We start from the raw sequence: 18,853 nt of genomic DNA, 5'->3' as shown, positions 1-18,853 counted from the left end.
GATTTTTGGATGAAGGGACGCGAGGAAGGAACGAAGTGAAGTAGCGAAGTGTGAGTATGGAGCTTTAAAGTATCACAACACAATTCATTTAAACCAAAAACTCGTAATACAAATCTAAAGTGGCAAAACGAATGACAATGTTAGAAAATAAATAAATAAATGTGGCAACTAAATAAATGTGGCAAACAATGAATATAAAAATTGCGCCCTCGATTACGTAACAAAAAAATTTATTGATATCAAATACATTATCTAGTATATGGTACCAAAAACTGGAGTAGCTGTAAAATAAGGACATCACACGAATAATAGTAACTTTTAGTACTGTAGAGAGATAAAGTCAAAAGGTACCAGTTTAAAAAAATTAAGTTTAAAGTTTATTAATCAACTTTTAAAGCATAAAATTTAGCAAGTGTTTTTTGGTACCGAAACCAAAAATGTATGGCAATTATCCGAAAAATTCATCTTCCAAACCACCTACTTTATCTTATGGAACATGTCATTTTATTTAAATATTATCTATATTAGAAGGCTAAAAATTCTCTAAAATAACACTTTCCAACCTTTTTATGAGAATTTACTTCAAAATACCTTAGAACAAAAACACCAAGGACCTTTTTTATTAAACCAAAATTACCGCAACCCAAATTCGTCCTTCCAAAACTCATTTTATTCAATCCTAACAAGTCCCAGCGTCTGAACCGGGCTTTAGACAATAAATATACATTTCTCGGTCCCTCTATTTTGACGTTAAATGCAGGTATTTACAAAGTATCCAGTCAAAATAGGGCTTTTGACGTGATCGCCGACGCTCTGTGGGGCCGGCCTTATCTTTAAACCGTATCGACAGCCTTTTTTTTCAGATCGGGGTTCACTATTTTCGGTTGTCGGGCCCTTGCTGGGTCGGGGATCATTTTTCTCTGCCCTGTATATCGATCAAAACCGTGTTTTTGGAATAAGGGCCAAAAGGGAAATTATTAAATGGTTTAGTTCGAGTATAAAAAAAAATAAAAAATGTCTATACCTATGTATGTGGCGGATTCATCACTCCAAAAAAATCCTATATAGGTATTTCGCCACTGCAAGAAAATCTACAAAATAAAATAGTTATTTTTTGTAAACACTGATGCGTTAATCCAACAGAGACTAATTGTCAGCATTGGCGTAACTACAGGGGGGCCAGGGGGTGCCGGGCCACCCCCAGGTACTGCTGGGCACCCCCCAGAGAAATCCTGAATTATGACTCTTGGCTACGTATTAAAAGGGTATTAATTTTTATTTGCTTGTGATGTAGTAAAAATGACGTTTTCTAGTTTTGTTTAGCTAACATCAAATTTGATTTTTTTAGAAAATTTGTAGGTATTTAAGTAATCTACGGGAACACGGTTTGATAACCAAGTCTAAGAAATTTCTTGATAGAGGAATTCATGTAAACGTTTTATTCAAAAAATGTGTTTTTGGAAAAATGCAGTGGAAAAATCACTAGGTCCCCACAGTAAGAAAATCACTGGGCCCCTGCAGTGGGAAAATCACAAAGTAGTATAATCTATAGAAAACAGGCAAAATACTAAGTACTTACATTTTCACGACGTTAAACAGACCTTAAGGAACAGAATACACTCAAATAGTATTCAGAAAATTCACTTTTTCTGAATCGCACCGTCAACGTTGTCAGATTGAACACATGTCAAAAAAGAATTGTCATTTTTTACTGCATAACCCCCCTCTGTATCCGCCACTGTGTGTAAGAGTATCAAATTTCGGGAAAAACGGTTTACCAATATTTTTAAAAATAAACAAAATATATTATTTTTATTTAACCTTTCGATTGTTAATGTAATTTCTTTGGGAAGCATTTTAGGGTATATGTTCATAGGAACTTTTTGTTTTATTTTTATTTGTAGAATCACCCACCAACACTATTTTTTAACACCACCCTGTATATAGCGTCTTTGAATAAACGCTCGAAATAAACTTGGTCTATAATTTCTATCTAGGATCTTTTTTTTCTATCTAATGGCGCTGAATTACAAATGGCCGCCGATATACCGCCGGTGTTCCTAAACCCAAATAACTCATTTCCCCGATCGTAAAAAGGTAATTAAGAGCCATAGCTAATGTCCACCTGTCAAAACATCTTGCCCAAAATTTATAACTTTCTATTTGTTAAAATGATGGCGGTTTTTCCTGTTTTAATTACCTTAAATTTGTGGTGGGAAGGTCAAAGTGGGGTAATAGGGGAAGGGAGGGTAAAATAACCTCCCCCTCTCTTAGCTCTTGGTATAATAGATTAGAGTTTCTTTTGACAAGCAGGTGCTTGTTGATTTGTTAATCTATCAAAACGATCTTTTTGAAAACAAATTGAAAAATGTAAATTTGGGTTTTTTGAAACTTCAAATTAACAAATTTGATAATTTTTTCCATAGCAACTGTTAAAATTGCCAATCACAACCGCAAGGGTAGATTAAATGATACTTTAACAGCGAGGATAGGTTAAAAACTTTATTTTTTCTCGCACGTTTTTTAATTGCTTCCATTTTTGAAAATTTTTGTATTCCTTTTCATAAGTTATTCGGGATTTAAAGGGAAGTAGTTTGGATATATGGCGTTTGTCACCTCAGCCTGAATATCTGTTAGCAATTTACTAAGTATTTCGTTTTGAGCCATTTCTGGCTCCAATTCGATCAGCAATCGACACGAAAGAGAATTAAAATATTGACTCAAAACTGACAACTAAAGAGACTGCTTTATTTATTTGTCAAATTACATAGAAACCAACGCCAACCCAGCACAATATTTTTTCTACTTGTAATAAATTCCTTGAAATAATAATTTCTGAATATTTTTTAAAACGTAACTCGCTATGGAAAAAATATTGTTTTAAACACGACGATAAAATTGCATTATCGTCTCCCGAAATTAATCTTTTCGGTCGACGATAAAATACCATTTTATCGTCTTGTATAAAAAATAACTATTAAAATGCTAGAAGATGTTCAAATATTAACTAAAATCATATTTATATGAAGATAAATATGTGTAATATTACTGTGAGTTGTTAATATTTATATTATTGGTATTGTTCTTTTTGCCAAACCAATGCCATACAAATGTATCAACATTAATGAGTGACAGGCCGTAAAGTAAATTTTAAAAATGCAAAAATTATAATGAAAAAAATCCAAATCCTGATTTTTTCTTCAATTTGTTAAAAAATTGTGTTTTTCTTCAAACTATTTCATTTGTTGTTATACTAAAACCAGTCAGCTCAACGATATTTTATGAGTAAAGTTATTCGGTATTTTAAATTGGTTTTTAATGGCCTATAAAAAAATCCTGATGACTGTTTATGGACAGGTAGCTCGTTTAATATTGCGCAAACAAGTGATTTTCAAAGCTTACCTGCTTTCTTTTTCACCTAATTGAATTTTAATATGGTCTACTTGTTTGATTTTAACTTCATTATTATGTACTAAAATTTTAAATATAAATGTTTAAATAAATATAAATACAAAAATATATAAAATTACTTTTAGATGTATTGTTTTGTAAAGAAAACATTACATGAGAATGTAATGTCTCCCTAGAGACTTTACTTTAATGTAATGTATTTTTAAAAAAATTTTACTTCCTTTACAATAAAATTAATTTAAAAAAAGTGCTTTGCAGAATTGAAGGATATTCTTAAGGCAGTCTAAATACATTCTATCTAGAAATACGTATAGTAAATAAATATTACACTAGAATGTAATGCTTCGTTTGTAGAATGTTGTACTAGATTGTTTCTTCTGTTTCAGTTCTTTTATAAGTAGAAATAGTACATTCTTAACAAAAATCTAAGTCAAAACACTATCTGCCCAGCTAAATAAATCGCTTTAAAAACATTACATTCTACTCAAATAAAATAAGAGAGTTATGGTGTAGAAAATAGTATATAATGTCTTGTTGGAGACGATATTACATCTAATTAAATGTAGGTATCTGTAAAACATTACATGAGAATGTAACGTACAGATATACATTTTAAATTATATGTTCCCCTTATTCATATTATACTATAGTCGTATCATATTATATTAAAATAGAATGCTTAGTTAGAGAAATTTGTATTAGAATGTAATGTTTGTATGTATAGTAGACATTAATGCTTTTCTGAGATACTAAGAAGTTAAAAAATATATGTGCATCAAAATAAAGCATTACTCTATAAGAATTACAGTCTAAATCTGAAGATAGAATAAGAAATATGTTATGCTTATTTAGTATAGATTATAGTGCCTGCTTAGGGTGGATATTATGCATTAGATATGTAGATTGTAATGTATCTATAGAGACATTACATTAGAATGTAATGTATTTCCGATAAAATGCATCTTTTAAAATTATAAAAAAATTCAAAATATAATTGCTGAGAGAATGTGATAAATAAAAAAAAAATACTATTTATTTATTCTATTTTATAGTACTTTTTGCTTGTAAAACAAGATAAAATTATGATATTTCTTGCTGAAAATAATAATAAAAACGTAAAATAACCATTCGTTTGTATTGTCGGTACCCATAAACCCGTGTACGACCAGACCAAGTGGGTGGATTTGAAGGTGGTACCTTTTGTCCCGGCAATCTTCACCACTTGATTATTTAAATTTTATTATAAACGCGTGGGGACACCCATACAGTCCGATTACAACTCAATCGATGACAAAAAATGAGAGTAAAAAATAAAAGAATATAAAATTAAATCATTTATATATGGAGTGAACAGAATTAAAATGGGTCAAGTCCAATTTCCTACTATTTCAAGATAATCGTCTTTATATACGTTTATAAAATATTGTTTTTTTCCAGTTGAGAAATGAATCAAGTCATACTTCACGCATTAAGCAGCTATAGCCTGTTTCTGTTTGGTTTCTGAATATTCTGTTGTCCATCAAATTTAACGCTGTATGCGATTTTAACAAACGTGCTAAAATTTAGAGCTAAAAAATATTTTTTTGATAAATTGGATGACAATGAAACAAAGTCTGAACAATTTGCACCAAGTGAATCAAATTATCGGCCATCTGAAAGGTCTGATTCTTTCGATTCTGAAAGTATAGTTTGATTTATCAATATCTTCACTATTACTGCATCAATAAGTTAAGCTGTTTTTCTTACAAATACTTAGATATCTGATGTTGTTGATCTGAATAAAACTGCACGAGGAAGAAATATCTTATCATTTCATATAGTTGTAACGTAACATATTCTAAAAGGCACATGAAAGATCTTCTTCCCTTTATCCCGCCTGTATACAATGTGAAGTCAACAAATCGCTTAATGACGAAGAAGAATGTACCGATGAACCTTTTATATATAAAATTTCAAATATTTCCAGAGATAAAATGGTTCAAGTCCAAAAAAGTATAAACGCACATTCTTAAAAATGACCACAGTTGTATTTTGAGTTACTTTAGTTTGAAATTATACAATTTAAAATATAATAAACCATTGTGTCAAGTTTTCTTCTCCAGCTTGTTTTATTATAATTAAATAACATTAAAATCTTCTATAGGACTTAGGATATATTGAAAACCTACAGTAAAGTTAAATTAAGAAGACGCTATTAAAAAAAGACGAGTTAATAAAATCAAGTCCTCCATGAAGAAAGCCACGGAAACAAATTCGAACAATCGCCAATCGCGCTGATTCCCTTCTTCCATTGGTCAGTCGTCGACGGTTTGTTCCGCTGTCATCGCGTTGACGATAGCGTTTGTCTTCATACGCGCGCTACCCAGCGACATTCGTTTGTCTCGCAAACGTCAATTCGACGCGCACTTGACTTGACTGATGACTGAAAGGCTTCGTTTGATATCAGACAGACCGTCGATGATCTGCGCGCGATAGGCTACGATTTGTAGGCATTCGTTTTAAGGTTTTGACAATTCTTTTTACTTCTTGACAGATATTTTTATTATTTTTCCATAGCAACTCTTAAAATTGCCTTATATACTTGTATTCATTTAAAACTTCCCAATATGGCGGACTTCAGTATGGGAGGCTTAAAAAACGAAAATCTCTAGACTGGAATCGACTGTAGTTCAAATCGTTCAAATTGATAATCTGTGGTAAATCCAATTGAACTCTGACACTTGGCTGACATTGACAGACATTGACGTTTACGGTTCCTTTTTCTAAATATTTTCATTATTTTTTGAGATTTTATTCACAATTTCTACTTGATTTTGTTCTTTGTGCAGCCTGCAGTACTAATTATATAGTTATAAGTTATAAATAATCTTTTCACCGATCAAGAACTGAGGAATAGGCTGGAAGATATTCAAAATGTGTAAAACGCTTAAAACGTATTAGAAAATGTTGACTCGTCCACAAATTCGTGAAAATAAATTAGTCCAGATGTTTGTAAAAGGTCTCTAATTATTTTGAGAAGTTTCCTCGTATCAGTAATTTTCAGGTTTGTAATATGTATATGATAATAAATAGATTAAAACTTATATTTCAGGAAACAGCGCGGGCATTACAGATTGTTGTAAATCAATTTTAAAATATAAAGAAGGTTTAAAACAGGTTTAAAAGTTGAGTTAGTAGAGAAGACTTAAATAAGGTAATGTTGGTAATGGGACCAAAGATCAAATAACACTTGAAATATATAATATGTACAATAATTGTAAGTAGTTTTTATGAATCTGTTTGATATCTATTGCATTGTTTTTATATATTTCTTGAAATATATATTTTTTTACTTTACAGGATGCACAAAGAATAATAAAAAATACAGTTACTCACTAAAAGCACTTAAGGTTTGTAATAGATGTAGTTAGAATATCAAACACCAAACCAAATCAAAAAATTATGTTTTATTTTACTGGTATTCCTCGCATTTGAAAGGAAAGTAATTTCATAAATAAGCAGGACATTGTATAGTACACCCTATATTAATAATTTTTTTATCCTATACTTGTTAGTTCACACATTACTTACTAGGTATAAAATTTAGTACTGATTCCAAACCTATAGTTGTGGTTGTGACATATTCTGATGTGTTTCTGGCAATTTAAAATAAGTTAATATTTAAACAAACATTTCTGGCTTTCTTGACAGGAGTGTCATAACATATTTAATAAAGGTATGTGGATAATGTTCTGATTATTACAGTTTGCATGGCTGTTTTTTGTATGTTGTTATTTTTAATAAAGTATATTTAATGAGTTTTTGAGTATGTCTTTTTCCCTCAGAGGATTGTGTTCTAAACTTTATATATAAATTTTCATAAATTATATCTACAAAATTTATTACCTTATAACTTTTTGCTAAAGACTTTGTAGTTGAAACAGTTTAACAGTATATAAAAGAACTATTTAAATAAGATGTTTGAAAATATATATAGTTGTTGCACACATCAATTCAATGTGTGATTAACTGTACTGAAATAAAAACAAATTAAGAGAAATGAGGTAATCTATAAACTATAACATGAAACGAATCATCCTATTTCCAAGTCTTCTATTAATTTCACTTATTAAACAGCTATAATTATTCAATAATCTTGATAATTCTAGGAACTCTCAGATATCGTCAAAACATGAAAACAAAATTCACTTCCTATAGTTCTTACGTCCCTTTAACTGAAATATAAGAAACAGGGGAGTTAATATTCTCACTGAGAAAGTTTATAAAATACCTTTAAGTAAAATCTCTTCGAATCTGCTGTAAAATACCTTTATTCTTATTAAATAATTTCAATAATCTATGTTTTATTTATGACAACCACCTAATAACCTAACTTTAACGTCAACTTGACAATCCTGAAAAATGTTATTGTTAACCAAAGACTAAATCAATTTCTTAATTCGCTAACGCCAACTTATTTTTCATTAAAAAAAAATTACCAATTTTCCTAACTAGGTCGGCCATATTGAGGAACTTTTAAAAGAATTGTACTATATCTATCAAAAATAGTAGATAAAATAGTACTTTAACCGCAAGGGTAGATTCAATGATACTTTAACAAGGAGGACAGGTTAAAAACTTTATTTGTTCCCGCACGTTTTTAAGTTGCTTTCATTTTTGAAAATTTAAGTTATTCGGGATTTAAAGAGGAAGTAGTTTGGATATGGCGTTTGTCGCCTCAGCCTGAATATCTGTTGGTTATTTACTTATTTCGTTTTGAGCCATTTCTAGCTCCAATTCAATCAGCAATCGACACGAAAGAGAATTAAAAAATATTGACTCAAAACTGACAACTAAAGAGACAGCTTTATTTATTTGTCAAATTACATAGAAACCAACGCAGCGCCAAGACAAAGGAAGGATAAAGTTTTGTATGTCGATTTTATAACAAAAAGAACGGTAAATCATACTTTTAAAGATTATGGAAAAATTATAAATTGGTCTCTCTTTAGTCTTTAGTTTAGAAAACTTTTTTTTCTTACAGTTTAAAAAACATAGCGCGTTTTTTTAAAAAAATAAATACGATAGTATGTGTTATTTTAGCTGTTAGTAAAGAGTAGTAAAAGCTTAAAAAGTTAGCGAAAACCGTATCTTGATATCTTCTTTCAAACCGAAGATATTAGCAAAATTATAATAAATACCAAAAAGTAAGCCCTTAGTTGCCTTATTTTACAATACAGTATCAGTAGCCCTCTTGATTAGGCCCATTCTAACAAAAAAATAAGATAGAAACAGTTAGTTTATTTTAAAATCGACGAAATACCAGAATACCATAATACCAGATGTATTAATATCTAATAATTAAGATATTAATAATAGTGAACAAGAAACAATGATTCAGTGAAGTCATCGTGGGCTTTGGAAAAAAGTTGCCTTTCGCGTAATAGTATAAACGTCAAATTGTTATTAGTTTATTTCAAAATGCCAACAACGTCAACTACTTCAGATAATAAAGCCATTTTGAAAAAGCATTTAAAAGATAAAAAAACGCTGCTAAGACTATCAAAATGTTGATCTAATAACAATTTGACGTTTATACTATTACGTCAAAAGCAACTTTTTTGTCGTAGTGGAGCCCATACTCCTTACTATACTCCAACTCAAGGCTGCAATCTTCAATATCTTTTTTATCTAACTTGGTTGGGAGTAAACAGGGAAGCACTGTTGGGAGCTCGCACAGAGTATCAGTAGGTATCCCGTAGGTATTCAATGTTTTTGATAGTCTTTATTCTATTCCAAGAACCTATCAGTTGAAAAAAATAATTTGTATTACTGGTAATTGGTAATAATACCAGGTATAATACCTAGTCGTTCCATAAGTATCAGAAAAGAATAAGAATGTGATGTTTTACTTTTACAATCGGATTTGTCCCATAGGTTATGCTTACCTATGTAAATTAGCAATGTACGACTATTAGTACGAGAGCTAGCAACGTCGGAAAAACAAGTATTTTAAGACGTCTGGCTCTTTGATATATCTGTTACTATGCTCTCTAGAACAGCATGCGGCCCGTCTGGCTGCCGGTAAACGTTGCGTTCCCTACTGCGCATTGAAAGAAGATCCTATATTTTATTAGTCATTTGAATTCTAGTATTGAATATAAACCGACCGAGCGTAGAGTTTCAGACCACGAACCGAGGAGTCAGAGTTCGAATCCGGGTCAGGACAAAAACTTTTTTATTTTATTTTCGTTTATATTCTGATAGTAAACTATTAAATATTTATTTATTTTTGAATCACCAGAATTATTTAATACTTTACTATCAGAATATATACGAAAATAAAATAAAAAAGTCTTTGCCCTGACCCAGATTCGAACTCTGAATCGTCGGTTCGTAGTGGGAAACTCTACGCACTGCGCTATGGAGACATGTTCGATTTATATTCAATACTAGAATTTATAGGACTAAATTAAAAAAAATATAGGATCTTCTTCCGATGCGCAGTAGTGAACGCAACGGATATCGACAACCAGACGGGCCGCATACTGTTCCAGAGAGCATAGTAAAAGATATATCAAAGAGCCAGACGTCTTAAAATACTTTCTCGAAAACGTTGCTTATTAGCTCTCAGACTATATTATGTGCACTCACTATTACTATTAGGTATTTTAAAATAATTACCGAGATAAAACTTACCTTTAAAGGAAACGTTTTGTCTAGATCTCAACCACAAAACAAAAATTACAAAAATGCCGAATAATCGTGGAATCTCAAATAATCAATAATGACAATCATATGACAATAATCTTCTCTTCTCACAAGCTAAAAGAACAGGTACATTCAGTTAAAAACAATTTATTACACCGATTATCAACAGATTGTCGTTATCTCCTTCTAGAGCTAAGAAATAGAAAAAGCTACTGACAATCTAATTAATCCTGTCAAATGTTTAACTTGCAAAGTTGAAAACTTCCTTTTTTGACCGCCTAAACGCTATGCGCGTCTGGGATGCGCGGTGACAAAATAAACTTGTCTACGAAATGCCCTATTCCACAAGCCCTCTCTTTATATTTTCCAAAGTAAGTACTTTTTCTACACGATCCTCACTAACATGTTTAACTGTATAAAACAACGCCTAGTATATAAAACACTAATCATGTTTGATGGTTAATTAATAAGATTCTATCGACACAAAATGTCTGTAAAAATCGTTCAATTAGTAGGTACTTGTAAAACGTAAAGACTTTCCTTAGAGGATTAACATATCTAGAGACCATTTTATCTCTGAAAATATTTGAAATTTTATATATAAATTGATTCATCGGTACATTCTTCTTCGTCATTAAGGAATTTGTTGACTTCACATTTTCCATTAATAGTGTTTTTTTCGATTTTTATAAAAATTATCGTATATAGGCGGGATAAATGGAAGAGGACCTTTCATGTGTTGCCTTTTAGAGTGCGTTACGTTACGTCTATATGAAATGATAAGATTTTTCTTCCTCGTGCAATTTTATTCAAATCAACATGTCAGATATATCTAAGTATTTGTAAGAAAAACCGCCTAACTTATTGATGTAGTAATAGTGAAAATAATGATAAATCAAACTATACAAACAGACCTTTCAGATTGCTGATAATCTGATTCACTTCGATACAATTGGTTCAGACTTTGTTTCATTGTCATCAATTTTATAAAAAAAATATTTTTTTTAGGTCTAAACTTTAGCACGGGTGTTAAAATCGCGCACAGCGTTAAATTTTATGGACTTGTTCCCTTTCACTTTTGAAAGGAATCAACAGAATATTCAAAAACCAAACAGAAACAGGCTATAGCTGCTTAATGCGTGAAGTATGACTTGATTCATTTCTCTACCGGGAAAAAACAATATTTTATAAACTTATAAAGACGGTTATCTTAAAATAGTAGGAAATTGGACTTGATCCGTTTTAATTCTGACCAATCCAGTTATTACTTAGTTATTTATCTCTTTTAACCCACTCTACAAACTTCAATGATCGAACCTCCTATCTCTTCGTATCCATAGCCTTCTGCGATACTCTCCCGACATTATCCATTGTATGTTTATGAGGAAAATTAGTACATCGAAGCGAAGATAGGCGGTGCAGCGTTCTTCTTCTTTTTCTTCTTGTTGTTCTTCCTCCTCCTCCTTGTTTTCTTCTTCTTTTATCGTCGTCCTAGCCCGTTTGATTGACATATTAACAATTGAACTGCGCCTTATTGTGGTTTTGTTTTGGTATACCCATCCTCGCATAAACTGAGACTGATCAAGATAAAACCTGGTTGTATTGTCGTGACAGATTGTACAGGGTGTTTCTCGAATTAAGTACAGGTCTACGAACCTTTTTTTCAGAGTATAAAGTGAAACAAAATAACCAATTTTTTAACACACCCTAGTATTCAACGGTAAAATTGAAGATAAATGAGTGATACACTGAAGAAAAGGATCTCTCAGTCGAAATGAATATGACTTTGACCCAAAAGATTGGCGCTTTTGAATAGGGCCAAGACCGACGTTTCTTTGCCCAAAGCATTAACTATCTTTTCATAAGCTTTAAAAAATTACTTTAGAGAATAGAAGAATCTATCTGTCCAACGTATTTCACTCTTGACCCAAAATGAATATGCAAAGAAGTTTTTGTTACAAGAACAATAGTCTCTTTGATTCATGCAAAAATTCTTGATTGAAAAGGGCCATTTCTTGATTAAAGAGATACTTTTCTTAAACCAATAGCGAATACTATTGACTCAACTAAAATTTATTTTGATCTAAGAGAAGTCTATACATCATATACAGGCATATTACAAGGTATATTATTTTCTGGTAAATTTAGGTTTTCCTGGTCTGTAGTAAGTAAAGGGATATTATTTTCCGCGATAGTAGTTATTTCTGCTTCTTCACTCCTTGGTATTTTTTGGGGTGGTTCATCACTCTACAAATTACAAAAAAATGTTACATCACGATTAATCAACAAGCAAATAAATTATTAGCTTTGGTCACATTTTAAATTTTTTAATATTTGAGACTTGAAATTCTAAAATTTTTGTAATTATTTGCATAGGAAAATCGATACCTATATTCTTATTCTATCTATAGTCACGCATGCATTATTATCTAAACAGGTGCATTAGGTAAATGTCTCTTACCTTCAAATATAGCAAATAAATGCTCTAATTTCCATTTTTTCAGAAACTCCTTTAAAGAATCCATATATCCTAAAATTTGTCCATAAAAAATGACAAATGCATGTTAATAACGATCACTAATTAATTTGTTATACGATATGCGTTTAAAAAGCAAATTATGCAAATTTCCAAGTGGAAAATTCCAAGCAACAAGACATGTGCGTACTATGATGTGCGACCTATGAAATGCGACGTACGACTGATCGGACTGCCGGTATATACCGTCCTTCGTCATCGTCTTTGGAGTGTCGTTGTTATTTTTCATCAAAAGAGTATTTAGCTGTTAGAAAAATGGCCATGTTTCTTGAATGAAGTACTTCCTAGCTTATTTTTCTTATTATCTTAAAACAAAGTAACTTGCACTTGGTTGAATGAAAATAGATTCAAGAGAAATTTTCGAATTTTTCAAGAGAACCAGTTTTCTTGAGTTAAGACAGTTTTTCTTCAGGCAAAATATTTTCTTTTACGCTAAAATAAATTCTCTTGCCACTAAATTTTTTTTTCAAGAACGATGACTTTAGTTCAAGTCTATCTTTTTTATCAGTGTATGCTTGTAAATTTTAAGGATTTTGGATATATTCTAAGGCAGATTTGTGTAATTTCCTCGCTTTCCCTTCAAATAATACCCACCTTAATAGCTCCAAACAAAGACCTATGTGGTCGATTTCACAAAGCAGCCCCGATTTTACCTTTGGTAGGACCTCAAACTCGCCGACAATCTCACAACGTCGATAAATAACAGGTCCGAGGGCAGTGTTTTGACAGTTTGCGGGCCACAATGGCCCCTTTTAATGGGCTTTTTTGCTGCCCCGATGCCTCGACAAAATAAATAAATTATAGAGCAAGATCGGAAGGTAAAAGGAAGAAGAAGAAAGGCATCGCGCACAGGTAGAGCAGGCGACTTAAATAGAGCCTTATCTGGGAGATTTCGGGTGTCAAACGTGCCGCCAGGGGGACCTTGGGGCTTTGGGAGCCCATACGGTGATAGAATAGAGAAGGTTTTTCGATTTTTTGACTTTTGGACCGGGGATTTTTTCGAGATTTTGAGTTTGGTCAATAGAACGAGTGATTGGAAAAAATGTAATCCCATCAAAAACATAGAATGTAAAAAAAATGCCAAATCTCGCAACACAATGCTTCCACTATAAAAAGCTTTGAGATCTCATGTAAAACCATAGACAAACAAATAAAAAGAAACTGGCAAATTAAATGGCAATGAGAGGGACAACGTTCCCGTAGCGCAACTCAGAAGCAAAATTTCGTTCTATTTATGTCATTGCCTGGAAACTTATATGGTGAAATTTTGATAAAATAATTTAGTACTCACTAAAAACACGGTATGTCGCTAGTGGTAGGAAAAATAATTTTTAGAGGTTACTAGTTTATTTGGTTGCCTGTGATATGCATATACAGGGTGTTTCCTAATTAATCTAAAAAATAAAAAATCGTTAGGAAACGACGATGAACAAGAAAAACTCAAAAGACATTTTGTTGAAAAAGGATGGCCAGTCAAGAAAAAAATATATTTTCTTTAAAAAACAGTAGTGTACCATTTATTTTAAGCAAAATATCGATTTTTTTTAATTTTTAACACCCTGTAGATCAGAAAGGAAGTACTTTAGACCCAATGGTTATATAAAAATTGTTTTAAGAACACATGAGGAATCACACCACAATTTTTTAGACTAATTAGAAAACACCCTGTATATTGTCAACTTGACAATGATTGTTGATAAATCAAAAAATACCTTTTCTGTGAAAAAAGCCCGATTTTCGCAGGAAAAATTTTGGATTTGGGCCTGCGTCTGCAAATACCCGGTATGTTTTTTAATATTCTATCTATCTAAATTTTAAATATCATAGTCAGAAATAGTTTTATTATTTATTAACTGTAAAAATGGTATACTTATAAGTTTTATCAAATATTGTGATTTACTTTCTACCTTGTAGTCAAAATTTATATTTAATAAACTATAAAATATATTATTATTATGTTTTATTAAAGTTACTCTGATATACTAATATATCAGTGTAACTTTAAAACTAAATCCTTTGAAATCAAATATAAATATAAAAAATATTTACATCAGAAAAGGCGAAGGCGCTGGGTTAAACGTAGTCTCTACTAAGAACACGGAGGGGCGCTTTGACCCAAAATTTTACTATTAAGTTTCATATCTATCTTAATAGAAGATTATTTTCTTTATCTATGATTTATGTTGATCTTCGCATTGCGTCTATTGGGCCCACTATCTCATTCTAATATAACAAGAGAGAAAGAAGCGAAAAGAATATAAAACGTAATTTCTAAATAGAAATTAGAACAATCGCCTTTCGTTTTCGTCATCATGACAACCAAGAACCAAGATGACAACATCATGACAATTCGTCATGTTTGTTAATTTTTCTTTTGGTGATTACCTTTTTTTCTAAACTCTCCATTTTATTGACTTATGAATATGGATAGGGAACAAATTCCTTTGTTCCATATAGGTATTTATATTTTGTTACTTATAATTTTAGGTTATACTATTTGTTATTTTATTTGCTGCAGGAGCCAGTATCATCTATTTTCTATATGTATTGGTGCCCCCTTTCTCTGATAGATATGTTAAAGACACCCGGTAAAATAAAAGTAAGTATGTAGTTATATATTTATCATCTTATTAAGAAAAAAGGAGAAGTATAGTAGTGTCAAAAATATTTCGAACCTCTCTTAACATAAGAAATTAATACAATTATTTTTTTTCATTTTTTGGGTAGGTAGTTTATAGCTGGTTTATAGTAACCAGAAACTTTATTAATATACCTAATTTACTTTTGTTTTAGGATTAAAACTGGACTTGAAAATGGTTCAGGATCATGATTCTCGTAAAGTCTTCTTTGCTTGGATATTCACTTTGTTATTGCAATTAGGCAATTTTTTCAAAAATGAGATTTTTAATGCCCTTTAAAACAATTGGCCGATCGTTTCCTGCAACAGTCAGTTCTTCTGCAGTTAAAATTGGTAGGTGGGTGGAATAAACACTGTTATTTTTTGTCATTATATTATAAAAAGTTTATTTATTTTTATGTATAAATAAATATGTTTATAAAACAGTACAATTTTTGCTTTTTTTATAATTTCCCTTATAATAATAGTATTCTTTCGTTCTGAAAGAAGCTGCAAATTTTCACTTAAACTGATTTATTCCCCCAGTTTAAGTGAAAATTTTCAGATTCAGAATGAAAGAATACTACTAATAATGGCTAATTTAAATTTTCCGCCAGGCAGAATGTGCGGTTATGTCTTACGATACGTTTTATACCTATCTCTTTCTTTTTCATATAAAGCACACATAATAAAGAAAGATAGCAATAAAGACGTACGTCCTGCCATGGTCCTGCTAATTGGTTTCAAAATTGTTATTCTGAGTTGCGCTACGGGAACGCGGTCCCACTCTTTTCCATGAGATTTGTCAGTCTCTTTTTATTTGTTTGTCTATGTGTAAAACTAAGTCAGTTTATTTTATTTTTTCCATAGCAACTGTTATAATTGCCTTATATCTATCAAAAAAAAATAGTAGATAAAATAGTACTTTAACCGCAAGGGTAGATTAAATCATTAAATGATAGTTTAACAGCGAGGATAGGTTAAAAACTTTATTTCTTCTCGCACGTTTTTTAATTGCTTCCATTTTTGAAAATTTTTCTATTCCTTTTCATAAGTTATTCTGGATTTAAATGGAAGTAGTTTGGATATATGGCGTTTGTCGCCTCAGCCTGAATATCTGTTGGTAATTTACTTATTTCGTTTTGAGCCATTTCTGGCTCCAATTCAATGAGCAATCGACACGAAAGAGAATTAAAAGATAGTGACTCAAAACGGACAACTAAAGAGACAGCTTTATTTATTTGTGAAATTGCATAGAAACCAACGCCAACCCAGCACAATATTTTTTCTACTCGTAATCAATTCCTTGAAATAATAATTTCTGAAAATTTTTTAAAGCGTAACTCGTTATGGAAAAAAATATTGTTTTATACACGACGATAAAATTGCATTTTAATTAATTATTAATCTTTTCGGTCGACCATAAAATACCATATTATCGTCTTGTATAAAAAATAACTAATATTTATGTAAAATAATATGTGGAACTGCCGAACTTTCAACACCGGAAAAAAAACTCACTAAATTTCGTAAATTTTTGATTTTCCGCAATTTAACATGAACCAAGCCGACACGACGCGGGTTTTTTAACCTCATTTCATTTCCTCCATCAATGAACCATGGCCCGATTCATTTGAACCGATTTGATAGCATTTTTTTCACTTTTTTTCGAAAGGCAATCGGATTTTTAGTCGAGTTTGTGGTTCCTTTGAAGTACTAGCGCTGGTGAATTAGATTTTTTGGAATGGTTCAGCTTGATTTGGTGTCCACTGATATCACAAATTGTAAAAAAAAATTCTAGGACCCGGGAGAATTTTTAGAATGATGAAAAGAGTTGTGTAATAGTTCTGGTTATTTTGGAAAAGTTTTGGATGAAAAAATAAGTTGTTGTAATGATTATTACTAGGAAAATAAGAAGCTATTGAATATCAATATTTTGCTTCATTTTAAAAAGTTCTTTAAAAAGGTTCAAATACATTTTTGAGTAAATTAAGATGGGGAAAACTTAATCATTGTTTTTAAAATTTATTCTCTATTCAGGTTGGCGATGCAACAGACTGTAGATACCAGTGGCGGCTCGTGGTTATGTTTGTAGGGAGGTCAATATCTAAAAATATTGCGTCGATTTTTTTTAATAACTTGTACGTTAACTTAAAGGAAAATAAATCTAAAAATAAATACAAATTATGTTGAAATGAAATATTAAAAATTTAAATATTGATTTATATTGACTAAACCAGTAAAAAGTTTTTCCAGCGATATCACTGTAATCCTGTAATATACATATTTATATAGAAATAATGCACTCGATATTTCTTAATCAACTATATTGATTCTCAACTAATAAAAAAATATAACAAATTACATTAATAATACGCTAGTTTCTAGACAAAGACAAAAACCGCCACTTTTTATATCGTCTGTCAGTAAACTACCAAATACAAGTGTATATAAAGTTGCCTACTTTACAATTACTTTTATGAATGACGCGGTCAATGGCCAATATAAACTATATCTATCGCACCTTAACCCATTATATTTTCTATACGTAGTATATTACCTTACCTTGTTGGCGTCACGCGCCGCGGAACTTGGAGTTTAATACCTGTAAAACATAGCGGGAACGAAGGACAAAATGAACTTTTGACCGGCATTAGAGAAAATGGGTAAAATAAAATGTTTTCAACACAAGTTGGGAATAGTTTTGAATATTTTACTGGTTTTGAATACGCCACTGGTAGATACACACAATTCTCTGCATTAAACATCCCTACAATAAGCCCAGAAAGGAAACACCAAATCACCGGTATAAAACGATTAGTTCCCTGTGACAGATTTGCGCCAACAATCTAAGTCAAAGTTTATCCACAAAGGTAAACATACATCCCTCCATTGTTGTATCGGGGTGGCCTAGGGTACCCCGCGGAGCAGTCGGCTCTGGCGACAAACGCCATACACCTGGGGGTGGTACCTTTATATACCTTTATGGAGCAGTACCGCAAAGAGTACCGCCGTTAACAAGGTCTCTTGTACTGCAGAAAAGAAAATCAAAAAGGCGTTTGACCAAAACTGACCGACAGTCTTTTATCGAAGATTTTCTTTCATAAAGAAGTCGTTTTTTTTTCTCTTTTTTTTGTGCTTTTGGTGAATGGGAGTTTGAGAAATAAAATTAGATTTATGTGTGAATAGTACCAAGATTATAGCAAAACGGAATTCTAAAAAAAATGAATTAATGTAAGATTTTAAAATACTGGATTAGATGAGGCTACCTGTCAACAGGGAGCACAAAAATCAGATACAGAAAGGTGAAACAATGAAACCAGGTATTGCGGAACATGTAATTGCCCTTTAGGTCCCTTAAATGCTGTTAAGGAGGTGAGTTTTGTTAATGTAAATATTAACTGTTTATATATTTATAATTATTTTTTTTTCCTAAAACATTTTCATTAAAAGAAAATATGTAAAAGTGGGCAAGGCTGTGCCGGTCAAGCTTAATCACGTGACTAAAAGTTTATTTGGTTAGGTTAGGTTAACAAAGTTATTTGCAAAATTGGATCTTTAAAAACAGTAACTTGTACAGCGGTATATAAACATTGGCT

Source organism: Sitophilus oryzae, unplaced genomic scaffold, assembly GCF_002938485.1.
Source record: "Sitophilus oryzae breed Bouriz unplaced genomic scaffold, Soryzae_2.0 scaffold_358_pilon_pilon, whole genome shotgun sequence".
In the NCBI taxonomy this organism is placed as follows: domain Eukaryota; kingdom Metazoa; phylum Arthropoda; class Insecta; order Coleoptera; family Curculionidae; genus Sitophilus; species Sitophilus oryzae.
Note: the sequence above shows the minus strand (reverse complement) of the source record.